The 12,170-nt window shown below is 44.7% G+C and overlaps 1 protein-coding gene across 2 annotated transcripts in view; it reads left to right on the forward strand.

The window, feature by feature from the left end:
• The first annotated feature begins 277 nt into the window (after positions 1-277).
• Positions 278-12,170, forward strand: part of NEK6 (NIMA related kinase 6) — a 116,390-nt gene continuing 104,497 nt past the window's right edge. For both annotated transcript variants that reach the window (XM_030535617.1, XM_030535618.1), the window contains exon 1: positions 278-374. The gene's annotated coding sequence lies outside the window, so the exon portion shown is untranslated. The remainder of the gene's footprint in view (positions 375-12,170) is intronic.

Below are 12,170 nucleotides of genomic sequence, written 5' to 3' on the forward strand. Positions count from 1 at the left end.
CAGGCCCGGCGCCGCCATGCTCCCACGCCTCGGGCCGGACCCTTCGCGGCCAGGGGGTGTCTGCCCGGGCTCCACGCTCCCCGGGCTGGGGCGGGCCGAGGCACCCCGCGTGGAGCCGCCGGGGCGGGGGGGCGGACGCCCCGGCCCTGCCTCCACCCCCAGCTCCGGACCCGGCCCAGGCCGGCGCGCGCTCCCGGGCGGCAGGGCCTGCGTGGCAGCCGGGACGGCGCGCGCCCGCGTCGGGGGAGGGAGCTGAGCAGGAGGCGCGGGCCCGGGTGGGGGCGTCGGGAGCGCGCCACGAAGTTGTGTCCGGGACTCACTGCGGCGGACTCGGAGCGGGGCTGCGGGACTCCCCGCCGCGCCTCCCGCCGCAGGTAAGGGGCCGCCGCGCAGCCCGGGGCTCGCCACCACGGCCGCTGCTCCTGGGGGGTCACCCTGGCCCCGCGGCGGGGCCCTCCCGGGAGGCAACAAGTGTGGGGGTGTGGTGTGCTGTCCGTGTATGTGCTCTGCTGCGCGTGTGTGTGTATGTGTATGTATGGGGTGCTCTGTTGTGTGTGTGTATGGGGTGCTCTGCTGGGTCTGTGTGTGGGGTACTCTGGAGTGTGTGTGGGGGGGGTGTGCTCTGCTGGGTCTGTGTGTGGGGTGCTCTGGAGTGTGTGTGTGGGGGGTGTGCTCTGCTGGGTCTGTGGGCGTGTGCTGTGCTGGGGGTGTGTGTATGGGGTGCTCTGCTGGGTGTGGGGTGTGTGCGGGGGTGTGTGTGCTCTGCTGCGTGTGTGTGGGGGTGTGCTCTGCTGGGGGTGTGTGTATGGGGTGCTCTGCTGGGTCTGTGTGTGTGGAGGTGTGTGTGCTCTGCTGGGGGTGTGTGTATGGGGTGCTCTGCTGGGTCTGTATGTGGGGTACTCTGTGGAGTGTGGGGGTGTGCTCTGCTGGGTCTGTGTGTGGGGTACTCTGGAGTGTGTGTGTGGGGGGTGTGCTCTGCTGGGTCTGTGGGGGTGTGCTGTGCTGGGGGTGTGTGTATGGGGTGCTCTGCTGGGTGTGGGGTGTGTGCGGGGGTGTGTGTGCTCTGCTGCGTGTGTGTGGGGGTGTGCTCTGCTGGGGGTGTGTGTGTGGGGTGCTCTGGAGTGTGTGTGTGTGGGGTGCTCTGGAGTGTGTGTGTGTGGGGTGTGCTCTGCTGGGGGTGTGTGTATGGGGTGCTCTGCTGGGTGTGGGGTGTGTGCGGGGGTGTGCTCTGCTGTGCGTGTGTGTATGGGGTGCTCTGCTGGGTCTGTGTGTGGGGTACTGTGGAGTGTCTGTGTGTGTGTGCGCTCTGCTGGGTGTGGGGTGTGTGTGCTCTGTGCGTGTGTGTGTGGGGTGCTCTGCTGGGTGTGGGGTGTGTGTGTGGGAGGGTGTGCTCTGCTGGGTGGGGTGCGTGTGAGGTGCTCTGTGTGGGGTCTGTGTGTGTGCGTGGTGTGTTCTGCTGTGTGTATGTGTGCGCCGTGTCTGTGTGTGCTGCGCTCTGCTCTGTATGGGTGTGTGTGTGTGTGGGGGGTGCACTGAGCCCCTGGGACCAGGCACAGGGGCTGGCCACTGTCCTGCCTGGGCCTGGCAAAGGCTCGTGGCACGTGTTAGGGGGCATGTGGACTGGTCACTGTCCTGCAGGGCCTTTGAGGAAGGCTCGTGGACTTGCTGCTATTCTGCAGAGACCGGGGGAAGGTCCATGTTGCAGGAGGACAGGACTTGCTGGTCTCTCCTTTTGGGACATTTATCTCCATTCTGTCACTTTTTTTGAAGGTATTTAGTGGCCAGGTTAGGGACCGGCTTGGGTGTAATGCTCAGGAACAGTATTCTGGAGTCTTTCCTGCTACCTAAGCTTGCCTTCCTTCCTTCCTTCCTTTCCTTAGATGGTGTCTTTGTGTAGCATCCAGGCAGGTGTTTGTGGTATCATTAGCAGAAAAGGACTATAGTCTTACAGTTAGACATGGAAAAGTCCTATGAGGACCTATTCCTTCTTCCTACCCTCTACAGAGCTAGTGCAGAGTTGTTTCCCAATGTACATTTTTGTGCTTTTTTCATTTTAAATGTTCTAGGCAAATAGGGCTTTCACCACTTCCTCTGGGAGACTAGTTCATAACAGACTAGATTGGACAGTGGTTCTCAGCCAGAGGTCTGGGGCACCCTGGGGGACCACGAGCAGGTTTCAGGGGTCTGCCCAATAAGGACAGTGTTAGACTCGCTGGGGCCCAGGGCAGAAAGCAGAACCCCACCACAGGGTCTGAAGCCCAGGGCTCTGAACCTCATAATTTGGTGTTGAAGCCGAAGCCTGACCAACGTAGCTTCATGGGGACCTCCTGTGGTGTGGGGCCCCAGGCAACTGCCCTGTTTGTTACCTCTTAATGCAGGCCCTGGCTTTTATATGCAGAAAAACAGTTGTTGTGGCACAGGTGGGTTGTGGAGTTTTTATAGCATGTTGAGGGGGAAAGAAAGAAAAAGATTGATACTCCCTGGACTAGAACTCACTGTCAAGAATAGCATTATAATGTCAGAGTAATGTGCTAGTGGGCTGGGAGCATGTGGACATAAATATGAGAGGCAGAGAGAGGAGGAGGAAATAAGTGATCTTTGAAGAAATCTGAGACGTGTTGAGCGATAATGCCACGGCTCCCTTTGGCCATGTGACTTTCCCCGTTTACTGCAACTCTTGATTTTGGGACTAACTCATATCTGGACAAATCTGAGAAAAGAGTTGAAATTACCCGAAAATGCAGTATTCTCCCCTCCTGGAGGGAGGTTTGTAGATCTATAAGTGCTGTTAGGAAAGGTGTTAGTAGGCAACATTGCTTCTGGAGTTAAGGAAGGTTAAAATTACTCTAAAAATAGGGCTATTTGTGTGGTTTTATGTGGGTTGGTGTCAGGTTGCAATTTTTTTTTTTTTTAAACATTAGAGATGGTGGTGCTGCCAGATATATATGCCTTAGCCAGCGGTTCCAACATATTTCTGTTCTGATCTGGAAGAGAGAAATCACCTCATGGAATATAGGTCCTCTGCTTTCTCCTGAAACAGTGGTTCTCAACCAGGGGTACGTGTACTCCTGGGAAGTGCTCAGAGGTCTTCTGGGAGTACATCAACTCATTTAGATATTTGCCTAGGTTTACAACAGGCTACATAAAAAGCGCTAGTGGAGTCAGTACAAACTAAAATTTCGTAGACAATGATTTGTTTATACTGCTCTGTATACTATACACTGAAATGTAAGCACAATATTTATATTTCAGTTGATTTTTTTATAATTACCTGGTAATGAGACAGTAAGCAATTTCTCAGCAACAGTGTGCAGTGAGACTTCTGTATTTTTATATCTGATTTTGTAAGTTTTTAAGTGAGGTGAAACTTGGGGGTACACAAGACAAATCAGACTCTTGCAAGGGGTACAGGTAGTATGGAAAGGTTAAGACCCACTGCTCTAAAATCCTTTACCTTCTCTACCGCCTACTCTTCTGTGGGCTTGTGGGCCACGAATAGAGCTCTGCAATCACTGGTTAGTCTATGGACTCTAGTCTGAGAACTTCTCTACCTCCAGACATTTTCCATTTGGGGATTTGTCTGTTTGTTGTTTTTTAATATTCTGCTGAACATTTTAAGGGAGAAGAGCCCTAACTAGTCTTAGAGTGCTTTATTTTCTGTTGTTATTAAATGATGTATAGTATATCTGGAATAAAATCAGTACATTTGGAGACACAAAATCTCTCTGTAGTTGGAATATTTGATTTGGCCTGAACAGTGAAATGCCATTTTCTTTAACATGTTCTTCAATCCAAAGTGTGATTTGCACTATTTTAGAATGATGAACAGCTTTCTTAAACAACTCCATCTGTCTGTGTATTTTTATCAATGAGAGTTCTACGGTATTTCACAGAATCAATAATCTGAGAGGAAATACTATAACAATTGAAAGTTTGGTGATGCAAATTCCTTATATGAACTTCTTCCTGTCCTCTGACTGTCTCCTTTAATATTTTATGAAGCAGTACAAGGAAACATTAAATGTATATGACATTTACACCGTGTTGATATTTTGACATATTTCTTGACACTGAGTCAAACTTTGATTGTCAGAATAATTTTATTCCTGTGGATTTTCTGTCTGAAAACCAAGTTCTTTTTTGTTTGTGGAACTTGTCTTAGGCTAGGGCTGCTGTACTGTTTCCTGTGGCTTACATTTGAAAAATAAGGGGGATGGGTGGGGGAAACCTTCACTGTGATGGAAGAGAAATGTTGCCAGTGAGAAGTGAGATTTCAAAATGCAAAGAGGAACTCATTTGTACCAAATCAACATTTTTTCCTCTGTCTTAATAATCGCAGTTATGGATACTAACATGCAACAACAGTCCTCCTCCTCCATCTCCATGAGAGAAATATAATTCAACTAAGGAGAATTATTCCAGGAAAAGAATGTCACAATAACTTGATTGTGAGTTTTGTTCTGGTTATGGTGTTCTAAACTGTTCAGTTTTTCATGAAAGTTTATGAAATTTCAGTTTTGTTTAGTTCTGTGAAAAGTGAGCAAAGTTAATAGCAATTCAAAACCCCTATGCCTATGTCTGCCCTGGAAATTGAGTTTATTTATAACATGTGCTTTCCCCCTTCTGCCTGACAGTCACTGTTCAGGTGTATCACACTTTGTTCTGAATACTTTTGGCCTAAATTGTCTTTTCTAATTGCTCCCCATAAAGGAGGAAGAGCAGCAGTAGCAAATGATCTGAAACTTAGGTTTGTAATTTACCTAAGTGCTTTTTGATTTTATTCAGAGATTATTGATGTCTTGAAAGGAAGAAGAACGAGGAGTAATAATGGCACCTTAGAGACTAACAAATTTATTTGATCATAAACTTTCGTAGGCTAAAACCCACTTCATCGGACGTATTTTCCACTGCATGCATCCAATGAAATGGGTTTTAGCCCACAAGCTTATGCTCAAATAAATTTGTTAGTCTCTAAGGTGCCACAAGTACTCCTCATTCTTTTTGCTGATACAGACTAACACGGCTACCACTCTGAAACCTGTTTAAAAGGAAAATATTTATTGCACTATGTGGTCTATTCACATAAATTACATATTACGATATAGTACTCTTGAGCAACGGACTAAGAGTCAGAACCTCCTGATTCTGACTTTTCCTTCAACCTCCCCACCTCTATTTCCTCATCTGTAAAATGTGAATATTTCAGCTCCAAGATGTACTGTGAAGATTAATTACTGATACATACAGAACTTTGAAGATGGGAGGAGCCATAAGTGCTAAATATCTTTCACATCAAGGCACTGAAAAATTGACTTCAACAAGCAAACAGAAAAAAATCAGACAATGCAAATTATAACAGTCAGTAGGGTAAATAGGGTAAGAAGTGAAAAATACAGACATCTTCAATTTATGTTTAAAGCAAGAAAAGTCATCAATGTGCATCTTAGATGGGAGGAGGGAGTTGCATTACACAAGAAAAACACAAGCAAAAGCTGAACAATAAATTACAGAACTGTGGATATCAATGTAAGATCCAATATCGAGCAATGAAACAGTCTTTAGTTGGGAGACACAGCATCTCAGAAACCAGAATAGTCTTATAACTACATGTGTGTGTTAAACATTTTCTAATTTACTGCTGTTAGATTTGCATGATGTGGAAGAGGCAGTTCATGGCTCTGACAGCTGTGAAACTTGTTTTTATCTCTACCAGATCAGAAATCAGTGGAAGTTCATTACAGAAAACAGACTGGCTTTTAATATTTAAACAAACTTTCCTTTTTGCATTGTGGCTTATCACTAGGAGGCTACTCAACATGTTAAGGTCAAGATAAAAATCATGTATTAACATATTCTTGACATCTTTAGAATTTTATATTGAGTTTCAGTACATTGATTGTACTTCAGAGAGAGAGAGAGGCATGATAGTGTGGTCTGAGCAGAGAATTAGGAGCCACTAACTCAGGGGTAGGCAACCTATGGCACAGGTGCCGAAGGCGGCACGTGAACTGAATTTCAGCGGCACTCGCACTGCGCAGGTCCTGGCCACTGGTCCGGGGGACTCTGCATTTTAATTTAATTTTAAAAGAAGCTTCTTAAACATTGTAAAGGAAATAAGGTTTTTAAATATAGCAATAGTTTAGTTAAATATTATACACTTAGAGAAAGAGACCTTCTAAAAACGTTAAAATGTATGACTGGCACGCGAAACCTTACATTAGAGTGAATAAATGAAGACTTGGCACACCACTTCTGAAAGGTGCCGACCCCTGCACTAGCTATTAAAGTCCAGTTCTATTTCTGACACAGACTACCCTTTTTGCCTTGGAAAATCATTTAACCAACCTTTGTCTGTTTTCCCCATGCATATATGGAAGAAAATCAGCACTTGCTTATCTACCTAACAGAGTTGTTTTGTTTAAAAAAGAGAAAGTGCTTGTACAGCTCTTTGAAGATAAAGTTCTAAGTTTTTCCCCTCAAACATAGGAAATATATTTAATAGTAATAATCTCTATTGTACATAAGTCTTTCATGCCAATATAAATTTCTAAAGTGGGATGGAAGTTTAAATGTGGCGTTAGGCATGAGCACCATTGTTAGCATGTGGATCATTTTGGGAGTAAAGTGGATGTCACTAGCAGCTTTCAGCTTGTGGCTGCCAGTCATCTGCACACCATGTGTGTCCGCTTGTGAAACACTTTCAGCTAATTCTGGCAGCAAGTAACTTCATTCCACTGCTTGGGATCTTAAAAGGTAGGACTGCTGAAAAACTCACCTGTCTGCTGCATATATCAGGTCCTTCATAAGCTACAGGTTCCTATGGGACTAGTTTATTTAAAGACAGTAGCAAGGAATCTTAAAGAAACATTTCTGGGAATGCTCAGAGTGCCTATCCACTACTATCCATGTTTGATGGCATAAATGAACTCAAAAAATTTAGATTTGTCAGAATTAAGGTCTAGTATTGTGTCTGTTTGCCAGATTAGCTGAATTTTTTTAAGATCCAGTCGCCTATTAGTTTAACTTCCTGACACTGTGTTTAGAGAGAAGTACTTTAGGCATGATCTAGCGAGCTGATGTCTGCTTTAATAAGATTCTTAATTTAAAATTTAAACAAGAAGTCAGCATGGGGTAAACATCAGATTTCCTTTCTGTCTCTATGTGCAGCAAAATCAAACACTAAAGACTTATATTTTGCATAATGTTTATCCAAAGAACACCCAGATCATTTTATCTTTATTATGAAGGATGGAATCTACATTTCTGTTCAAAATTTCAAAAGGTTATGTGGTGTTAAACTGTGCAAAGCTCAGTTAATATATAGAGTGCATGGATTCTTTGGCTATGTCTATGCTACAGCTTAGGTTGGTATGGCTTATGTCGCTCACTGGTGTGAATCAACCCCTCCTTCCCCCCAGTGACATAAGTTACACCAACGTAAGTGCTGGTCTGGGCATTGCTATGTCAGTGGTTGAGCCTTTTGAAAGAGCATCTTCACAGACATGTTGCAGCAGGGTAGCATGTGTAGACAAGCCCATTAATGTCCACATGGAACAGAGAAGTTTTTAAGGTCTTATCTGAAAGCTACCTTGGAGGGTATGTTAAGAAGTTGCCCTTAAAAGATTAAGAGGCCTCCACTAGTCTTTGCTTCTGTAATTAGTCCCATTAAACTTTAACATGTTCTCTCCATACAGCCATTCTGTTTGCAAAGTTTATAGTACAAATTCACAATAATACTTAGTACATACCTACTGCTATTCACCAGTACAGGCCTGCACAACTTATAAAATGGCTAGGGCCATATTACTCCAAAGAAAACAGCTGAGGGCTGAAAAAACTGCCTCCCCCCAAACACATCCCCCGCCCCAGTGCCACCCGGCCCTGTGAAAATAAACATCCCCCCCCACCCCTGAAGTATAAAGCCTCGCCGCCACTGCCTGCCCGGCTCGCCATCCCCCCATGAAATAAGGGGAGGGGGAAAGGGGACTGTTTGAAGGGATTTCCTGGGGCTATGAACTAAGGGGAGCGGAAAGGGGGGCAGTGTGAAGGGATTGAATGTGACTGTCCAACACACAAACACAGGAGCCGCAGGGAGCCTGGGGCGGGGGTGGGGCAGTGTGATAGGGGCCGTGGAGGGGGAAGGTCCCTGGACCAGGGAAGGGGGCACAGTCGGGGCAGGGCAGGTGCAACACACAGACACACACACACGTCTCCCCCAGGGTTTTCCTGGCTGCCCACAGACAGTTCAACACCCCCCCACACCACCCCCCTGATCACTACGGAGGCCGCCCTGGGACCAACCAGCACTGTAGCTGGCCCTCCCCCAACCGAAGGGGGGTCTTTGGGAGGTCTCGGCCCAGGCCCCCCGAGCTGCGGCTCAAGCCTATGCTGCACGCCCCTCCTGTTGCTCAGCACTTAGCGGCTCTGCGCAGTGCCCATCGCTTCCTGCCTGAGCGGGCCCTGGAAGTGACGCATCCGCTGTATGCCAGGCGAGCGCGGGGAGACGGAAACAGGTGCGGTTCTGGCTGTTAGGGCAGTTGGAGTGCGGTGCACGTGTGCGGGGCTGTGAGGCAACCTCTCCCCGCCGAGGCAGGGGGCGAACCCAGCAGTCCCACCCTGCCACTTGCCCGCAGGCCACACAGGTCACGTGTGCTGGGAACAGAACTCAGAGTGCTGCCTTCCAGTTCAATGCCCTTGTCTCTGGACCACACTGTTCATACAAGTTCTAGAACAAGTTCTCAGAGGTTCCATTACAGACCCTTGTTATGAAAACAAATTAAGAAATAGTGAGATGAAAATACAATAAGTTTTGTAGATACTCATGTACCGCTTGTCTTTAAACGCCACCAGCTTTCTTGAGGAAACAGGCTGCAAAAGCTATATGGTTCTGCTGGGACTTTTTTGTTACTCACCATATGTATTCAGCCAGAACTGTGTTGGGAAGCTTGCAAGTTTGTCTCCCCTTAGTCCTTGAGCAATAATGAGCCATTGGGATGATGCATGGAGGAATAACCAACATGGGAATGTTTAGGTTGGACTTCAGCAAGGAATTACTAACAATACATTGTGGTAGTTTATGGAATGGTCTCTTCAAGGAAGATGTGATCACTGTTGCAGGATTGTTCAGAACTGGACTAGACAAGATATTAGAGCATTTTCTTTAGGGAGCCGTTGTTCACTGGCTGCGGCACGGGCTGGAAATGATCTAATAGGTCTTTTCCATTTCTGAATTCTATAGTTCAGGTTATATTTTGATATTTTTAATGGTGGTGGTGGTGGTGGCCCAAATGATAAAGTTCCAGACAGTTTATTAATACATAACCTTTTGAAATCTTGAATACAAATGTAGATTAAAAACTGCTCTTAAAACAAAACTCTACTGTGGCAGATTCCAATCCCTACATTTAAATTATAGAGTAAATCAATATTTGTTTAAAAGTGCCTTAAATAAACATTTATAATAAAAAATAACTAAATAGGAAGCTTCTGTCTTGATTCTTCTGTAGTGTAGGAAATGGGGAATGAATATCCTACTTGAATGCATGGGAAAATAACGCTAGAAGTTGTAAGGCAAGATTTCTTTAAAAGAAAAACTAAACCAACACATTCCTGATGTTAACTGTGGTTCAGACATGGTAGTTTGTATAGATACAAATCTTTATGTGGCTGAACTGTTTTTTGTATCTTGGCTTATTTTTACATGTGAATTGTTTTGGATCAAATTAAGATTACTTTACATTCTAACCTGGACTGAGTAGTTAAACATCTGTACCTATAGTGCCACAGTTTTACATGTCTGATAAATCTCTGGGGTTCAGTTTTGGTTTTCAAATACATTTTTTAATGTTCCAAAATAAACTCTTTTACATTTAAAAATATGAAAATCAATCTCTTAATTTCTAATAATGGACAGTATTTAACATAGCCCACTCCTTGCAATTATAACTATCATGGCAAAGCACAACTACATTAGAAATTGTATTTTAGTAAGTGGGACAGATGTTTTTAAAGTTATTCATGCAATGTTTACTTTGGTTTGGTGCTACTTTGTGTCTGGTATCATAGATTCATAGACTCTAGGACTGGAAGGGACCTCGAGAGGTCATCGAGTCCGGTCCCCTGCCCTCATGGCAGGACCAAATACTGTCTAGACCATCCCTGATAGACATTTATCTAACCTACTCTTAAATACCTCCAGAGATGGAGATTCCACAACCTCCCTAGGCAATTTATTCCAGTGTTTAACTACCCTGACAGTTAGAAACTTTTTCCTAATGTCCAACCTAAATCTCCCTTGCTGCAGTTTAAGCCCATTGCTTCTTGTTCTATCATTAGAGGCTAAGGTGAACAAGTTTTCTCCCTCCTCCTGATGACACCCTTTTAGATACCTGAAAACTGCTATCATGTCCCCTTTCAGTCTTCTCTTTTCCAAACTAAATAAACCCAATTGTTTCAGCCTTCCTTCATAGGTCATGTTCTCAAGACCTTTAATCATTCTTGTTGCTCTTCTCTGGACCCTCTCAAATTTCTCCACATCTTTCTTGAAATGCGGTGCCCAGAACTGGACACAATACTCCAGTTGAGGCCTAACCAGCGCAGAGTAGAGCAGAAGAATGACTTCTCGTGTCTTGTTTACAACACACCTGTTAATGCATCCCAGAATCACGTTTACTTTTTTTGCAACAGTATCACACTGTTGACTCATATTTAGCTTGTGGTCCACTATGACCCCTAGATCTCTTTCTGCCATACTCCTTCCTAGACAGTCTCTTCCCATTCTGTATGTGTGAAACTGATTGTTCCTTCCTAAGTGGAGCACTTTGCATTTATCTTTATTGAACTTTATCCAGTTTACCTCAGACCATTTCTCCAATTTGTCCAGATCATTTTGAATTTTGACCCTGTCCTCCAAAGCAGTTGCAATCCCTCCCAGTTTGGTATCATCTGCAAACTTAATAAGCGTACTTTCTGTGCCAACATCTAAGTTGTTGATGAAGATATTGAACAGAGCTGGTCCCAAAACAGACCCCTGTGGATCCCCACTTGTTATACCTTTCCAGCAGGATTGGGAGCCATTAATAACTACTTTCTGAGTACGGTTACCCAGCCAGTTATGCACCCACCTTATAATAGCCCCATCTAAATTGTATTTGCCTAATTTATCGATAAGGATATCATGCGAGACTGTATCAGATGCCTTACTAAAGTCTAGGTATACCACATCCACCACTTCTCCCTTATCCACAAGGCTCGTTATCCTATCAAAGAAAGCTATCAGATTGGTTTGACACAATTTGTTCTTTACAAATCCATGCTGGCTATTCCCTATCACCTTACCGCCTTCCAAGTGTTTGCAGATGATTTCTTTAATTACTTGCTCCATTATCTTCCCTGGCACAGAAGTTAAACTAACTGGTCTGTAGTTTCCTGGGTTGTTTTTATTTCCCTTTTTATAGATGGGCACTATATTTGCCCCCTTCCAGTCTTCTGGAATCTCTCCCGTCTCCCATGACTTTCCAAAGATAATAGCTAGAGGCTCAGATACCTCCTCTATTAACTCTTTGAGTATTCTAGGATGCATTTCATCAGGCCCTGGTGACTTGCAGGCATCTACCTTTTCTAAGTGATTTTTAACTTGCTCTTTTTTTTATTTTATCTTCTAAACCTACCCCCTTCCCATAAGCATTCACTATGTTAGACATTCCTTCAGACTTCTCAGTGAAGACAGAAACAAAGAAGTCAATAAGCATCTCTGCCATTTCCAAGTTTCCTGTTACTGTTTCTCCCTCCTCACTGAGCAGTGGGCCTACCCTGTCTTTGGTCTTCCTCTTGCTTCTAATGTATTGATAAAAAGTCGTTTTGTTTCCCTTTATTCCCATTGCTAGTTTGAGCTCATTTTGTGCCTTTGCCTTTCTAATCTTGCCCTTGCATTCCTGTGTTATTTGCCTATATTCATCCTTTGTAATCTGACCTAGTTTCCATTTTTTATATGACGCCTTTTTATTTTGTAGGTCACGCAAGATCTCGTGGTTAAGCCAAGGTGGTCTTTTGCCACATTTTCTCTCTTTCCTAACCATCGGAATAGCTTGCTTTTGGGCGCTTAATAGCGTCCCTTTGAAAAACTGCTGACTCTCCTCAGTTGTTTTTCCCCTCAGTCTTGATTCCCATGG

Source organism: Gopherus evgoodei, chromosome 16, assembly GCF_007399415.2.
Source record: "Gopherus evgoodei ecotype Sinaloan lineage chromosome 16, rGopEvg1_v1.p, whole genome shotgun sequence".
NCBI classification, from domain to species: Eukaryota; Metazoa; Chordata; order Testudines; family Testudinidae; genus Gopherus; species Gopherus evgoodei.